Source organism: Amblyomma mixtum, chromosome 6 (assembly GCF_055824585.1).
Source record: "Amblyomma mixtum isolate Tamu chromosome 6, ASM5582458v1, whole genome shotgun sequence".
NCBI classification, from domain to species: Eukaryota; Metazoa; Arthropoda; class Arachnida; order Ixodida; family Ixodidae; genus Amblyomma; species Amblyomma mixtum.
In genome coordinates, this window is record NC_143017.1 from 65,824,070 (window position 1) to 65,841,853 (window position 17,784).

At 46.2% G+C, this 17,784-nt stretch overlaps 1 protein-coding gene and 1 non-coding gene across 3 annotated transcripts in view; one reads left to right on the forward strand and one right to left on the reverse strand.

Annotated features, from left to right (window-relative positions):
• LOC149339263 (uncharacterized) overlaps positions 1-17,784 on the forward strand; it is a 170,664-nt gene that overhangs the window by 46,012 nt on the left and 106,868 nt on the right. The window lies entirely within an intron of this gene.
• On the reverse strand, positions 14,187-14,258 carry TRNAA-CGC (transfer RNA alanine (anticodon CGC)). Its single transcript has one exon. It is a non-coding gene; the product is annotated as a tRNA-Ala (tRNA).

Consider the following 17,784-nt stretch of genomic DNA (forward strand, 5'->3'; position numbering starts at 1 on the left):
ACTGGAAGAGCTCTTTAAGTTCGGTTCGGCTTTTAGGGTTTAACGTCCTAAAGCGACTCAGGTTATGAGGGACGCCGTAGTGAAGGGCTCCGGACATTTAGACCAACTGGGGTTCTTTAACGTGCACTGACATCGACAGTACACGGGCCTCTAGAATTTCGCCTCCATCGAAATTCAGCCGCCGCGGCCGGAATCGAACCCGCGTCTTTCGGGCCAGCAGCCGAGCGCCATAACCACTAAGCCACCGCGGCGGGGCCGGAAGAGCTCATTAGAGTGAGCCATTCGTCTACATTCCCGCTAATTTAAGCCTTCCAAAGCTACGGCCTGATATACCTCAGTTGTTCAAATATAGTAAGTTAGGAGCAATGAAGAAACAGAAACTCTAACCCCATCAGATAGAGACCACTAGACGATGAGATGAATGCTGCTTGCCGCCGGAGCGACGAATTTCCCAATGCCGTGCGACAGTTCTTCCGAGAGAACGGCACATTTCGCAAGTGTTAGGCACACGTGCATACTTTCTGCTTAGGAGTCGGTGCGTATAGAAAGAACGTATAAATAGTAACTTAGGTGGAAACACATTTCGATGAGTCTGCGTCCGGGCAGAACACAGTCGCAGAAGGCAGTTTTCATATCGAAACCTAAGGTCGCTCAGAAAAATACGAGGTCATCCGCGCTGAAACTTCCGGCCACTCCGTTCTTTCTTCCTGGGCCAGCCGGCTGGGCCTTCCGCTGCGCCACCGCAGACCTGTTCCGGGCAATACGGAAGCTAATGGCGTGTGTCGCCCTGGGCAGAGCAGTGGGAACGCGAAGCAGAACCGGGTGGACCAGGCCTGCTCGAAAAGCAAAGTAAGGGTTGGGACTTGGCCTCCGCTGATGCGTTATGATGAGGAACGCAAAAAGAAAACGACTACACCTCTTCAGAAAGAACCAGACAACCGGAGCTAAAAAGTGCGGTATGTCCAACGCTGACTGAATTGCCAGAGATCCCATGGTCGGCCCTAGACCATTTGTTCACAACGGCCATTAGGCCGTGCAGTAACTTATATCTTCAGCCTCGGGGCAGCTCGGTGTGCCTAATATAAACTTTCAAAACATTTAGGCGCCGCTCTTAATTTTCACAAGCAGCATATCGCATGCCTTCTTTCACGGAGTGCAACTTTGAAATTGAACAAAAATTTAGCCGCAGTTATCCTATAAATCTAAACGCAGTCGCTTCAGATGTAACCAGCATATACATTTTCTCTGGTTTCAGGCAGCAGGCGGAAACATACGACTTTATAAGTAAATAGCAGTGGTCTTCCATTGATATGTAAACGCATATTAATTTAGCCGAATTTGTTCTGTTAAACTGGACGTTTTCGTGACGAAGTCAATGCGGCATCGGCGCTTATTACAGCTCGTCAAAATTTCTGACGTATAAGAAAGGAAAACGCCATGTCTGCGTGTACAACAAGCCGCGCTGAGCTTGCCTTCGTTTCGGTTCTTTTGAATGCTCTGCTATAGAAATTAAACCTGGTTTAACGTGTTTAGAAGTTTAATTTTCTTCGAAAATTTTTGTTTCTTGTTACAGAGCTGCTGGTCCTTATAAGCGCCAGTACAAACGGCATGATAATTGAACGGATGACGAATGTTACACTGCAACATCCCAAACTACATCAGTAATATTCGAGAAGCCGTGTCACTGTTAATACCAACGAAAAAAGGGAAAGGCTAGACCGAAGACGATATCCGACTTGTCATGCGCTCTGCTCGGTTCTTACTATGTCCACAGCGTTAAACCTTTTCTCCCGGTTAGTTGGTTTGGGGTATAAATTCAGGTTTTGAAATTACTGTGCGTATCTAGAGTTCGTTAGGACGTTGGTACATCACTACATAGTTTTACTTCTTGGTCTGCACTGTCAAAGCTCGCGAAACTCAAGGAGAAGGACGCATCGGTAATGACACCTGCGTTTACTTTCGTTATGAACAGAAAAGCGAAGCGCTACCAACGAATGCATCGAAGGGTTAAAGTAGTAGAAGCATTGCGGTGCCTGAGTACTAAGTACGGTCCAAATGTACGGACATACGCTACAGCGTTCTGTACGTAACTCACACACGCGCGCTCGCCTCATAACGATGGGTGTTATTTTCATGTCTGCATTTTTTGTGTTTCCAGAAACCTCGTTTCAAGGTACCGTTTCCTCTGATACCTTGTTTTCGTTCAAAAAAAAACAAGCAGTATTGTTGATGCCACCCCCTCTAACTATCTTTTTTTTTTTCAGACTGAACAGCGCGTAAGCACAGGCATGCGTACTGAGACCCAAATTGATAAAATTAACTGCCGGCCTTGCGAAGCAAAGACCTAATTTACCCTAATACACCAAACGCAGGAAAAACGCGACGTGTATCTTTAATCAACCCTGCTTAGGAAAGCTAACAAGTTCAGCATCCTCCTTAGAAACATGCGGAAACCAACACGGTGCGATCAGCCCTCATCAGGCGGAAAGTGAGTAGGCAGAGCCCGTAAGAGTTTGTTTGGCTTCGGGCGCTTGCTCGCTGTCTCACTGTAAAGCTCACAGGTAAAGAAAGACGGCGAGAATAAGCCGTTAGGAGGGCAGGGTAGTATGTAAGCCGTTACATGAGCAGCGACCGCGGTGTTCGGGACGAGAACGAGTAGGTGGCGGCCGACGAGCGTTGTTTCGATGTCGGGCTCGTTTAACGTGACCCGAGCGACGTGGGCGTCTACTCTCCGAGAGTAGGCGACCAATTTTCCTCGAGCTCGAACGTGGTAAGGTCGCGGTGATGGGGGAATGGGTTACTCGTTTCCAGGTCGAATTCCGATCTGCCTTCGGCAGAAAACGGTAATGGGCACGGTTGACCCCTCGCTTTCATTCACTGGGTGTCATTCTCCGAGAGCTCGCCTGACGTCACTGTTGCGGTTTAGTTGAGAACGCTGAACGTACCCGAATAGCTCGGGACGTGATCTGCCGGCTGATGGCATCTCAGATGTGCTCGCATGTGTAGGTGCCGCTGTCGAGTGCCCCACACCTGACCCGAACACTGCGCTTCAGTGTCATTAATGTGTACTCTGATTTGCAACGGCAACGATTTAACGCTGCCGCCTTAATCAGTAATTGCAGAGAATTAAACATATAATTAAGTATGCTTCGGGCACATCACTGCGGCTTATGTCTATCTCGTCTTTGTTTTGTGACCAAAATGAAAGTAAAGAAACGTGAAGGAGTTACCGCCGGTCCTATATCGCAAGATATTCGAATGCTGTCGTGACAACAAAAGTGTGATTTTAGGCAACTGTGAGTCACAATGACAAGCGGTACTGATTGCAAAATAACGCAAAAAACTTGAAACTTGTTCACATAAATGAGTCAGGTAAACATAGAGTTCACTGAATGCAAGGTTATATCTCTTGCTCTTTTATTAAAAGAGAGTCAGTTGATTTAATATCAATGCGCGCAATAGGCATCTCCTTGTTTGCAAGCAATTAGACGTCAGCGTAGCATGTGGGCAAGGGGGCGCGCCGAAGGAAAACAAGTTTGGTTGGGGAAAGCGGCCTTTCCGGTCCGCGGTCTACCTGCTTGGCAAAGCGTCGCAAGCTCTCCGACGAAGTGTATTTTCTCGCCGAAATTTTTCATTAACTATATTTAGATGGGCTCAAGTACGCGGCACTCCAGTGCGCGGACCCATTAGCAAATGGCAACTGGAAAACTGATTTCAAGTGTCCGGCAAGCCTGCACTTCAGAGATATTTTCGTGCATCCAGTTATAACAAGTCTGACCCGTGCAGCCCGCACGCACTGAAATCGAATCAACCACTTGAAAAATACAGGACCTCGCAATGGAAGGGCATGTTGGCAAGGGGGCTATTTCAGACCTCGGTATCGGTTACTGCAACCTAAAGGCCCTTTACAGAAGCGATTACAGAGCCCTTCGAAGTGAACGTGGGCACTCGTGAGTAAAGACAGTAGCGTACGCACAAGCGCCGTGCTTGGCTCGCCGATTTTTCTCGCAAGTATGTACATTTATAGTTTGCCTCGTTTAGATTACGTTCTCCCTAACTAACACATGACATCGTTTCTGGAACGGTTAAGTGCTGTGTGGAACAATCACGACCAGAAGAGCTACGCCACCCCTCAAACAAGCAGCCACTCCAGTCATCAACAGCTACTGTCACCATTTAGCATCCACGGTGTCGCTGTAGCACACGAGTGCTTATAGCCGAGTAGATACCGTTATAAAGCTATTTCCCATGTCTGAGAACAAAACCCTGAAATAAGAGAAAAAAAACTAAAGTGGGCCATCAAACTTCATGTAATTCATGTCGCGGAATTCGCAGGGAGAGCCACTCTGCGAACCGGAATCAGCAGCTGGCTGTTGAGCTGTTGAGCTAATGATCGCTCAGAATAAAAGGCGAAAACCCAGTCGGTTATTCAAGTTCGTGCGTTTCTCGCATCTAAGCGAACAACCGAGGTTCCGATGTTTTCTGTAACGGGCTTGTCAGGTTCAGTTCTCCACTGTATTGTGGCTTGCTACCTTACACAACAAACGTACTCCATCAATACACCTAAGCAATCTGTCGCTGTTTTTTTTTTCATCTCAAACAACACTGCTGTTTCAATACACCGCTACCGCAGTTTTGTTTAAAAAATGTTACTGCGACGAGTATTCACTTTAATGTAGCTGTGGGAGCTTTTCGTGCCTCCAAAGCGCATTACGTTATCTCATTGTAAGTTGTGCTGGCGGAAACTAGTACGTTCGGGACGAAGCTCTGATGCGATTGTTAAAAGAAATATTATTTCACGCAGATGCACAGATTAGACGGCTTTCGAGACGGTGCAACCAAAAGCTTTACCTTAACTTGCTACTTGTTAACTGCTACTTGCTTCTCGGCCTGCCCACCCGCCCTCTACATGACCGCTTTTTGCTTGCACTTCCCTTGCTACGCAAATGTAATCATAAAGCACTGATGCTCTCGTTCTTTCAGTACGTCAGCTCGAGACCTCAGGGGTGTGTGAGGTCACGAACCGAAGAAGAAAAAAACGAGCGAGCTGTAGGAGGTAAAGCACGACATCTTCCTAGAGGTTTTCAACGCCATCTTTAGCGCTTCCACAAAATAAAAATGCTTCTCAGTTTTCTTAGGTGCTCTGCCTTAAAATCAAAACTAAAAATTCAGGAAGAATCTCGAAAGAAACAAACAAAAGGCACTTTGGCCCACACGGGCTCGCGGTTGCGATGTCGATGCACGCTCTAAGCACTGGCGCGTAGCGAAGAAACACTCTGCCGCGGCCCGTTGAATTTTTCACCAGAGAGGCAGCGGCGGCACAGCCATGTATGGATTTCCCATCGAGTATAGGCAACCCAATCGCGCCGCAGCGTCAGCCACACTGACGCATACGAACTTGAGCTCGTGTCACAATGCAAAAACAAAAATCGAAAAGAACGCGTTCAAGGCGCATCTTCTCGAGACGCGACCGAGACAGTGCTTACATCGCACCTTAATTTTTTTTCTCCTCTTTTTATTTCGTGTTTTTCTTTACTTTTCCTCTTTCTTTCACCATGCTGTCTAGGTTAAAGGGGTGTCGGGCTCCTGCAGCTGAAACGCGTCCACGTTTGCGTTATGGTGCTTCCCCTTCTGGCCTGGCTGCAGTGGTTAGAAACGACCCTCCGCCCTTGTTTCTAAGGGCCCGGGGATATAGCTCATGGTAATGACAGTCAATATACCGCTCGGTATTTCAAATCCATTACTCTACCTTCCTTCTTCGCTCATCGTCCGGGTAGACACCCTGAAGAAGAGGCCCGTAGCATTACCGGCGGGAACTTAACGCTTGTGGCTGCTTCTGATTATTCGCTTATGTAAATCGGATCCTTCAGGCGTATAGCGGTTGCTTTATAACGGGGTCAGAAGAATAGAAGGCGCTTGTTCTCGCCGCTGTAATCCGTGGTTTCGACAGGGCTCGAATGTGAGGCAAGAAAAATAGCGAAGACTCCCAGGCTTGGTGGGCGCTTTTCTGAAGTATGCCCCGAGGTAACCTCCGGATGTCTAGCCCCTGGCTTAAAATACCAGTCTGTATAAGCGGCAGCCATTTAAACTAAATAACCGCACTTAAGGTGCAGGGGCTCACTGCGGTCGCGACCATAGAACATTCAAATACGGTAGCATGAGTAACCGCACGCGATCTAACGTTCCGAAAGCGAAACGAAGAACACGACTAAGAATCATCATTCAAGCTGATACCCTAAGTCTATTTAAGTAGTTCATACAAGCCCTACGTTTTCTTGTGTGTGTGTTTCCAGTTGTTAAACAGGAATAAACAAAATGTAAACGGTTTTCAGAAAATGTACTACGACGAGAAGATTGCTTGGAACGAATATTAGCGGCAAGCGCTTAGGTGTTTGATCTGGCTCTTCTCGTTATCATATTAACTCTGCCTGTACTGCTTCGGTATGCAAGAAGCTTGGATGAAAATTTATTATCAGCAATATCAGCCCAACTTCCTTCATTACATGATAAAGATCTCTCGCATAAACAGCCATTTCCTTTAATTTAATTTTGGTCCATCTGCAAGCTCTAGGAGGTCTTCCTAAAGTGGGCAGACAGGAGAATACAAAGGTACTTACCTGTATATGCTTCAAACGCAATGATAAATCGGTATGTGTTACTGTGCTGAATAAAAGAAGCGTGAAATGCAGGCAACATTTTATTAAAAAAAACTGTTTCCAACGGGAACAGAAACACTTTCTTTATGGCTTGTTTATAACTTCAGCGTGGCGCTTTCTGGCGCTACAATAACAGCGTAAGTCAAAGCATTTGCTCATCAGTGCCTGTAAACAATTAAATGTGGCTTTGAGGGAAGCAGCTGCCTTTTTCTTGCCAGTTTTCAACAAATACTGCCCTTTTTGCATATTGTACTTGGCAGATTATTCCCTTCCCCTCCCTTATTCCATTTCTTCAGAAAGGCATCGACACAACAAAAATTTACGACACTGACAGGACCCTGTAGCGAGGAGACAACTCCACAGCAAGCAACCTCTGCATTGCACCGAAGCCGGCGAATTCAGAATTGCAATTACGTGGATTGCACTGAAGCTGTGCCCGCTAGACCGGATGTTGGGAGCAGAGGCAGTACAAAACATAGAGACCCCGCAGCTGCTTTGCAGACCGAAAGTATGCTACACGGACAGGCTACGCCTACTTTAACTAAGGTGTCGATCTCTTATGCACTCTCACGATTCAAGTTGGCACGTTGTAAAATCATATAGGTGGGAAATAAGTTTTTGAAAGCGCGAGGTTATGCTTGCGGACAACTGAACAGTCTTCATGCACGGCATCCTTAGAAGGCCCTGTATAGCCACGGGATTGCACGGGTTTGCCTCTCAGTGCTCGTCAAATAGGACCTTTCGTTCGACGTATTCTCACAGTATAGTGAAGAAGCCATAATTCGCCGATAGAGAATAATACATCATTTTGTTTCAAAACAATATAACTTTATTATTAGAGAGACTTTTTGTTTTCATACACTTATTTTTGTTAGATCCAGATGAACAGCTGAGCCCCCATGAACACTCATGGCTTTAGGCCGGACCACTGACAACAAATGAAACGAGAACTAGTTTTTAAAATTTTAAGTTTATGCTTGCGGAAAACAGAAGCTTGAAGCTTCGTAACGTACAAATTTCATGCACGTAGGTATAACAGTGGGCCTCGAGGCATGCGAGCTCTTCGAGCCCGACTAATAGAAAAAATTATTCGCCGTCCTCTTGTAGTGCCGTCAAGAGGTCGATTTTAACATTATTTTCTACCACTATATAAGTTTCCTGGTGCACAAAAGCCACGTATTTTTTAATTTTTGCTACCTTAAATTCTTGCCTATTTTCCATCTGTTCAGAGTCGATCTGTTCAGACACCGGCGGCTAAGGCTCGAACTAAACTCAGAACGCTGCATAACTTAATTTTTTGGGCCAATAACGAGAACCTGTATTTCTGAAAATAAAATTCTCAAAAAAGCAAACTTTTGAAACGCGTATCTATGACCGCACACTCATGCATGCACGAACTCAAGACCGCGAGCAGCCTCACTTATTGAAGATGACCTTCAATAAATGCGAAGCCCAAGTCGAAACCTGACCTTCGTTTTCCCAATAAAATACTCAATTAGTGGTGCGTTTCTGTAAAACCACTTCGTTTTCCGCGAGCCGCAGCTGTTTGCTGGCAAATCGAAAAGAAGGCAACTGCTTTACTGCGTAATTCGGTTTGGCCCTCTCAAATGTAAGTTCGAGACGTAGCCCTTCGGTCTATACTCTCAGTGCAATCCAGACGACGACGATGACTTAGGGAGAAGCTAAACAAAAATATGCATCGATTGTTGGCTCAGTATGCGTTACGAGTGGGCCCCAGGAGGTGCTTTCCAGAATCGTCGAGAGCATCGGAAACCAGTTCCTCTTCTGCGAACAGGCCGCGATTGTGCTGACACTCAGAAACGAAGTTTGCGCCAGCTGCCCTGAAAGCCTATTTACACTTTCTTAACTCAATTGGAGCCAGCAATGGGCCCGGGCCAACTACAGAAATTTAAACTCTCTTAACAAGTTTAGCGCGAGAGAAGAGAACAATAAAAGGATGAGTCCTCTGTTGTTCTTTTCGTGAATTTACGAAAATCTCGCCGGCCCACGGCTTCATCTCATGCGAGCTACTGCCCAGTATCCTTACGAGGAAATGAAATTGAAGTAATGGAGTTTGCGTGATATATTTTCGGAGAGGTTTTCGGAACGGTCAGTCGCGTATCCTTTGACAAACACTGACGTCGCATATAGCGCGTTCGAAAAGAGCTGAAGCGTATTTTGATGAGCTTTTGACGGCTATGTTCGTGTTTTAGCGCCCCCGTTTTGTTATATTATTAATATGCGTTACGCTTTTATCAGCTTGCGAAACTTTCGCGCTACTTATCGGGAGCCACTGCACGTGAAATAGAACAAAACGCGCCAAACTAAATTACGTTTCTTTTTTTTTTGAACGTTTTGATTATTTGAACAGCTTGATGGACCAGAGCATGTGCGAAACAAGTTTATTTCTACGTGGATTATTTGACTTGAGCAGTTGGTCGCTGACAGCAAGGAACGCGCAGCCCTGAACTGAGAGAGTGTTCTTCTTAGCACCCACGTACGCTTTATTGCACGAAGTGCTCTTAGCAGCTTACAAAAAGAATTCTGTGCTAGCTACCTATGCTGCTGAGCTTGGAATGTAATTTAGAGCGTGACGTTAATCCGCGCAAAATCTTACGGCATATTCATTTGAAAACAGGATTTCTCGAGAACCTGGTATTACCTAAAGTTGTTTTGAGTGAAGCGTGAGAAAACGAGCCCTTGCAATGCATTCACGTAACGTGTCTCATCTGAGGGGCGGGATTTAATTAATTCTGCACAAAAGGCTACCTTTTACGGCTAAGCCTATTTTAGAGATATTAAGCAACGCAGTAGTCCTGCTCGGTTTCTTTATCACAGCATGTGATCATGTTTATGGAGCAAATATGGAAAAAATTCGCTGTGGCTTAGCTTGGTTAAGCCCGGTAATTGCGAAAGCAATATCCGTACCTGCGCCATGGTTCAGCTGGTAGTGTAGCTGGTGGTGGTGCTTGTAGTTAGACTTGTGGCGATGCATCTGTTATACAATCCAATCCAATGCAATCCAATCTAATCCAATCCAATGTAATCTAATGTAATCTAATCTAAACTATTCTAATCCAATCCAATTCAATCCAGTCCAGTACAATCCAGTCCAGTCAGGCCGCCGTTCATGTGCACCGCCGTCGCACACGGACGGCGCTAGATCGCGAAGCAATGTTAAGCCGCTGGTGGTTGGCACAGCTACTGCTTTCTAGCGACGTGAGTCGAGCCTAATCTCTTCAGCGTAACGCCAACAATCGCGCTCCTAGCGGAGAGCGCAGGAGTTAGGCGCCGGTGGTGGCACCGCCGCGGCCCGCGACGGCGCGAGTCGGTCGCCCTTCTCTTCGGCGTGATGTCACACATGACGTCACACAGAGGTCAACTAAAGGTCAATGGTGGCACCGCCGCGCCACGGCAAAGGCTGAAAGTGCAAGTAGTAAAGCTTTCGCTTTAAAAGCAAGCTGTCATGCGAGGTTTCATAGCGCAGTATAGGAGCGCAAATTATCTGCACGTTATGGGAATTGGGACGCCGCCCTGTAGTGTAATGCTTGCCATGGTTCTAAAATTATCTTCGTTGTTGAGGGGGCCATTGTTTCACGCCTCCGAATTCTGTGCGTGAACTGTTCCGAAGAAATGGGCAGTTTTCAAATTGAGAGGATGCAGTCTCGACAACGGAAACCGAAAAAGCTAATGAATACACATTCGTCTGGCAGAAGCGGCACAAGTGGCGATGTGAGAAAGTATGCAAGGATGCCCTTGAGGCTATTGCAAACTAGTTCGACAACCAGTTAGAGCAGATGTACCCAGGAAGCTGAGTTTTAACGACAAAGTATTACTAGTGTCATTACAAAAAAAGCCGGCGGCGTGTGTTAGTCTCTTAATATATAATTGTGTTATTGCGTGTATTCGCAGATGGTACAGAAAATCATATCGACAGAAAGAAAAATAGGGTGACGTCATCAAGCGGCCGTAGGACGCGCACAGCAAGCCGAGCACCGCCATTTCAGATAATCATATAAATGTCATTCTTCTGTATATACGCCCTACTGACTGGTCTTAACGTAACGCCAGTTTTCCCGACTACTATCGTATCAAAACTGCGAGCAACATTTTTTAGTAAAGCGTTCTGGGTTGTGTCATGCAATTTCTCGTTCCATGTAACACATGTGCGAGTCAAGTTGAAGGCTACCTTGCGACAGGGACTCGAACCGCCGCTATATACACCTTCAATTGTATGCCTGCCCAGACTCTTTAATCTTCAAGGCACGGTTGAGGTGTCCACCGAGTTGTGGAACAGTTAATGCGCCATTTCCTTTTCTCGAGAAGCAATTGTAGTCTCAAAATTAGGACGCAACCATTCGTCGTGCACCGTTTCGGGTGGTGTCATGCGATTTAACGTTGCGTAAAGCATGTCTCTCTTTGTCAGGTTGGAGGCTATCTCGCGACACGTATTTGAACCGAGTGCCCGAGGGTTTCAGTCGGACCTTTGTGGATTCAGCGTTTGTGGAATCAGCGTTCGGAGGCGCTTGTTCGTTTTATTCTCAATACTCAACCTGCGTCAACGTCAAACGATGACGATGACACACAAATACTTTAGCCCTCCCGGCACGTAAGCAGTCTTAAGTGTTCTCTTAATTCTTTTGTCACGCTAGAGATCATGCATGGTCTTTATACTACAGAGTTGGTGAAATGCCACGCCAGTGGTGTGCTGAGGGAGCATTTCATGGCCGCTGGAGGCGCCAGCGGAAGAAACAGTGTGAAGCTAAGCCGGATCGGAGACACTGGCGAGCGACAAGACCCGAAAGCGCTTGCGAAGTGGCTTACCGAATGTTTGTCACCTTTTACACCACTACTCTAGGTATGACCTCAAAACGCGAGAGTGAGGCCCGTTGGTTTCCACCAGGCATCACTCACACAACCTTCTCATTCCGCGGACTTCGAAACAGCGGCTCCCTTCTAAGGACTTATCTAAATGTTGCGACCTTTCAGAAGAGTGCGGGAGTGTAATGGGACGACTTAAAAGATGTCGAAGCCATCACGTTCGTGTCAAACCTCGAGGTCGTTTCTGACAGCGACCATCAAAAGCCACGTCTCGTATTATTCTGCGTGCGTTTTTATAACATTAACTAGCCTTCTAACAAGCGTTTTAGTGACAACCGCTCAGAATTATAGCTAAAGGATTGTAGTGGCGATATTCTCTTTAGTGATCATTTTCTCTTTGGAATGGATTGAAGGCTACCAGCACGAGGCACTGTCTTCCAGACGTGTGTAGTTGGTTCGCGAGTGCATGAATACCTTCCACTTCAAGGCAAGTTATGAGAGGGAGTATACAAGGTGTTTCACCTTAGACTTTACACAATTTTTAGAAATAGGCTGAGTTATGATAGCGCTTTTCTGGCATAGCATCGTGAGTGGTGTAGTACACCCGAATACAGCTAGGACATGCTAACATGCAGTTTTGGTAACCAGTATTGAACAGTTAACTTTTTAACTCTTACTTTTAGTCTCCGTAATTATGGAGAGGAGTGTAGCCCATTGTAAGTAATATCCACATCAGTTTTTAGAATTTCGCAAACGCGCTTACCCTCGGCGCTGTGGCCCAAATATTTTGGCTATTTCAGCGAGTTACGTGCACTGAGAGATTGCTTTTCCTGCAAGCTTCTCGAAAGCGCATGTATTTTGGCGCGATGTAGCCAGAATTTGTTGGGTCATAGCGCCGAGGGTAGAGATGTAAAATTTCAAGAAATTTTGAATGGCATGAAAAAAAAAACGTTTTTTTTTTTTTGGGGGGGGGGGGGTCATGAAAAATTGGAAATTTTGCAAAACGTGACAAGAACAGATTTATTTGCAACAGCACAACGATCAATATTAATGCACCAAAGTTCAGTCGAATATGCAGTTACAGATGTCATATTGTGAAACGAACTTCTTGTTCTATTGCACCGAGAAGATAAATAATGATTTGCACTTCAGGCGAATATGGAGACATAAATATCATATTTGTGGAACGAACTTCTTGTTCTATTACACCAAGAAAGGGAACATAAAAACTGATCTATTAGTCACTTCATAATGGACTCAGAGTCACTGTAGCTGGATGCGGCACTACGAGCAGCAGCATGGATTGAAGCTGCGTCCACAGCTAGGTTCGACTGCACATACACAAGCTTTTGAACACGTTCCCCTGAAAGCCTGTAGCGAATCCTTGTATGGACGTTTCCGAAACGGGACTAGTTTCGTTCGCAGCTGGCGGATGATGGTGGTATCTGCAGCAGTCGGCAAGCCAGACAAGTTAGCGGCTGGTTGGTGCAAAGGTCTTGCCACCAGGTAGATGGGGCCACGTGCTTCGCTGAAGACCCCTGTCCTGGACCAAATTCCTGTAGATTTCCTGTACTCTGCTGCGTTGTAAATCAAGAATCTAGGCTTGTATTTGGCTAAAACCGCTTACGTGCACAGCAGCTTATGTTATTTATGCCATGTGTGTAGCGCTGTAGAATTTGCAGCCATTTTGTTCTACTTTAGCCATGAGTTCAAGTATTAGTATGTTTTTAAGTCAAGCCTGGATCTTATACGTGACCTGGCCTTCAACCCGCGTACGCAGCACGAACAATTTAAAAGCACTACCTGACAACAGCGATGACGACTGCTCTCCAATTGTTCAACGATGCACGCTGTAATGGTTTTCAAAGCAAAAACAAAAACCTAAACTAAAAGCAAGCAATCATAAAACCTTGAAATTGCATTGTGAAATTTTCGATGTTTCTTTCCATTTTTCCTCGTCTGAAAAAAACGAAAAAAAACGGTTTTTTTTCCAAAATTGCAGTGTTTTTTTCAGGCCTTCACATCTCTAGAAGGTAACAGCGCCGAGGGTAACCGACTCTAGCGTAGCAGCAGGCGGATCAGTCAAGTGGGCGGATGAGATTAGGAAGTTTGTGGGGATATTTTGTCCGCGGCTGGTAGAAGGCAGCGTTAATTGGAGAGATCATAATAATGATTACGATGGTGATGAGGCTGATGATGAAACAAAAGAAACAACGCGAAACATGCTATGACACAGGCGCTGTCAGTCGGGACATTTCTCCATATTTGGAGCTTATCTAAATATCTCCGTATCGCTCAAGGCGTGCTTTTCCGGGCTACTGTAACAACCAGAGTTGCGTTCCGAAACTCTAACTTAACGTTCATACGTCGTATTATCGTCCACTTTTATCTTGACCACTACTTAATGAAGGCCTTTGTGCCCCTGTCTTAAATCGTGGCTTACTGATTAGGTGTTTATGTTAGAACCGAGAGGTGCCGAAGGATACAAAGTTAAAATACGGTTCTTCACGTAAAAGTTTTAGTCATTATTACAGAAATCAGAAGTCCAAATCCGTGACCATTTCGATCCATTCTTTTGCATCCGTAAGCATCTTCTGAACTTCAAGACTGTAGTTTACAGCGTGTGCCTTCTAAGCAAGCCTTCGGAGTACCAGTTTGGTATTCCATTTTGTGCGGTGTAATTTAAAAAAAAAATAAAAACAAAAATAATGGAGGTGCCGGGGTTCGAACCCGGGGCCTCTCACATGCGAAGCGAGCGCTCTACCACTGAGCTACACCCCCATCACGGAGGAAAGCCGCCGCCGCTGCTCCAGTCATGATTGCTATAAGGGCGCTTTAATGGATGAATACGTACAGTCTTTGCCAAAAGTAACCGAGCAACGGTGGTTCCTTTCTTAGCCGAGTAGCGAAGCACTTACAGCAGCCCTTAAGTTCTGAATCTGTGCAGAGTAAGGTGAACCCTTGTACTCACGTTCTGAGCCCTTTTGATTTTTATGGGTGCCCTAGAGGCTCAGTTATACGGGTGATAAGCAAAAACGTGCTGCTTAGTTGCTATTGACTAATGGGGTACATACGAGGCGTCAAATTCATGGTCCCTCACAGTAATCAAACTGACTGATTCACGGCACGTCATCACCTGCCCCGATTCGTGGTCGGGGGTCTCAAGGCACTAAGGCGCGCTGCGCCTCTTTCATTTCTAGTTGTTTTGTTTGTTTGTTTTTTACAAATCTCATTTTTCTTTCGGTTTAACATTGCGATATGTATGATGGGGAAGGCATTCCGTCACATTTATTCCTGCTTTGTTTTTGGCTTTTCCTTAATAACAGGGACACCAAAATGCGGAAATCAGAGGTCTCGAACTCAGGTCACCATGCGGACCGCATTGGCAAACTTTTGTCTTCGAAAGACCGGTACCTGGTTAGGAGAGCAGAAGGGGAAAGGGCCCGCCGCGGTGGCTCACTGGTTACGGCGCTCGGCTGCTGGCCCGAAAGACGCGGGTTCGATCCCGGCCGTGGCGGCTGAATTTCGATGAAGGCGAAATTCTAGAGGCCCGTGTGCTGTGCGATGTCAGTGCACGTTAAAGAATCCCAGGTGGTCGAAATTTCCGGAGCCCTTCACTACGGCGTCCCTCATAGCCTGTGAGTTGCTTTGGGACGTTAAACCCCAATAAACCAAACCAGAAGGGGAAAGGGGGGAGAAATGCACCCGTCATTCCTTTATGACCACTTCATTTCTTGTGCTGCCACGGACGGGGCACAAGCAAAGCGGCGACGCAGCCTCACGTTGTGTGAAGATTATTACTCGAATTCGTCAAGTGTTTGACTTACAAGTAAGACAGGGTGAGCAACCGGCCAATGACAAATTGCGGACTGAAAAATTCAGTGTCAGTGTGCCACATGCTTGATGCTTCTCGTGTAAAGTGCGTACGTGTGTAGGGTCTACGTTATAATCGGGGCTGACATTACCGCGACAAATGTATTTCCAAAATCGGGACAGCAACGGAACAGGCAACAGCAGAAAGTCGAGACACTTTTCGAGACAACGAGCGCATGCGTGAATGTTTTTATTTGTCTTCAGATGTTAGCTGAAACAACTTGATTTGTGGGTGGTGTTTTTGACACTGAAAGGCTTATTTTACATTCTCGAGTTTAAAGAAGAGTCGTGAACATGTTTAGTGATAATTTGATTAGACTGTGCCTGTTATCCTCTGTGTTAGTATATTCTTAAGTCAGAGATCGACCGCTCCACTTAATCTGAGTACTTGTTTTACATCAAAGTCCTAAATTTCATTTTAAATTGTTGGTGAACGAACCCATTTCGTTTCGAGATTTTCCTCGAGCGACTTGCCAAGCTCTTTTTTCACAGTGCCATCGAGCTTTTCTCAAGCAGAATCCAAAATTCCAAACTGCGTCTTTCTGGCTGAGTCCCGCGGTTTCCAGCTTTTGCAATGGCGCTCGGAATTAAAATCCGTACTTCTGGATACTGTAAAGCTATCTGAGAAGAGCATAAATGGTTCTAGTTTCCTTGAGCTTCTTCACGGCTTAATTTCTTTAAGTCCGCCACCTTGCCTTGGTTTTCTGCACAATGTTGCATAACACTGCATACGACTTCGCTTCTTTTAGAAGTGTGCCTCATTAGGTCACCAGTGGTCAAGAAGTCAAAGGAAGGCTTGTAGAAGAGACGAAAAGCGATCGTCGCTTCGCCAATTTCCATTCTTCTTCCTATTTTTTTCTAGGACGCACTTTGTCTCAAAGCACGCTCCCTTCCTCACCGCATGCAAGCACGTCACCGCTTGCGGTTTGAACGCCTTAAGGCCTGTCGAGCGTTTGCGACGTAAAGGCTCTCCCATCATCATAGCACACAAATTATCTTACACTAACCGTTGCCTTTGGTAGAGGAGTATCGGAAAAATAACGCGGCACTTAAGAGAAAATGTAGACAACCAGAACAAGTTGTAATTTTCCAGGACACGCAATCTAAATTCCGGACCGTTACGGACAACAACGTGTACGATAATTAGGTACAAATAGCTTTAGATATCCAGTGGCCGCTATTGTATTGCGATCGAGACATTTTTCAGAATTAAGACATGTCCCGAAAATCCCAGCTGTAATCATGATGAAGGGAATAGGCTGATGAACGATACAGCATGTTTCCACAAGCCGAGAAACACAGACTTGGATCGTTCTTCTCAATGTCGTAACTTCTTAGAAGCGGGCTCGTGTTTCAATCCGTCGCGTTAAATTCAACCCAGTTCACACCAGCACTCAGTAGCTCGTACTCAGTTCGTACAGCTAAAATGGCGCATAAATATCGCTATTTCTTTTAGTGTCAAAGCACTATTTCACGGGATTAAACCAAACCAAGAATCTTGTGGAGCCCTTGACCTTGAGGTCAAGGGCTCCACAAGATTCTTGGTTTGGTTTAATCCCGTTTGGTTTAATCCCTTGACCTTGAGATCAAGGGCTCCACAATAAAATAAATATTGCCGCGACTGGGTTTGCCACGAACAGATCAGCTTCGCTGGTCACTGCAGGAGGGCACTGTGCTATCGCAGCGGCCGATCATGCCTTGTATTAAACTGGAACACTCTCTTACGCTGTGCATTGCACATCGTCGTCTTGGTCAACTTCCATCTGCGGCGCGAACAAGTCAGATCAGCTTAACCTCTATCAGAGGTCAACCTGAATCTAATATCGTCGCCAAACCTGCCGGTCACCCAGCAAAGCAGAACCATGAGCCAACCAACCTGAGCACAAGCTTTCGCACGTCTTCTCGGTTTGAATACGTTAAAACCCTACCACTTTTTTTTTTCTTCTACATTGGTCTACTATAAGGGAAAGTCTTGTGCGCTGTCACTCTGCTCCAGACGACTTCGACTGGCAATGCACAACCGCTGCGACGAATGTGCATCACTGGTTTCCACATTTCGCGGTCTTCGCACCCGTCTACAGCCAGAGACGTTCGCCGTCGGCCACGAACTCGGCCCAGGGTCTCGCGTGTGGCGGCGTCGCTCGCGACCGCGGCGCAGGGCCTCGCGTGACGATGACCGCGATTGCCTCGTGAATTTTTAATGCAGCCCTCCGTGTTTTCGGCGTGGCACAAACCCCTCACAAAAGCCAAACAATGCTTCGCTCCGTTTCGCTAGGCGGGGGCAACTTTGTGTCTACAAGTGATGCCAGTCTCGGGAGCCCTACGAAAGGCGCGAAGCTATGAAAAGCCGTTTAAATTTTTTACCACCTTTTATAAGGTCACGCGGGGAGCACGTAAGAAAAAAAAATGACAACAACGTCTACCCCCGCTGCGT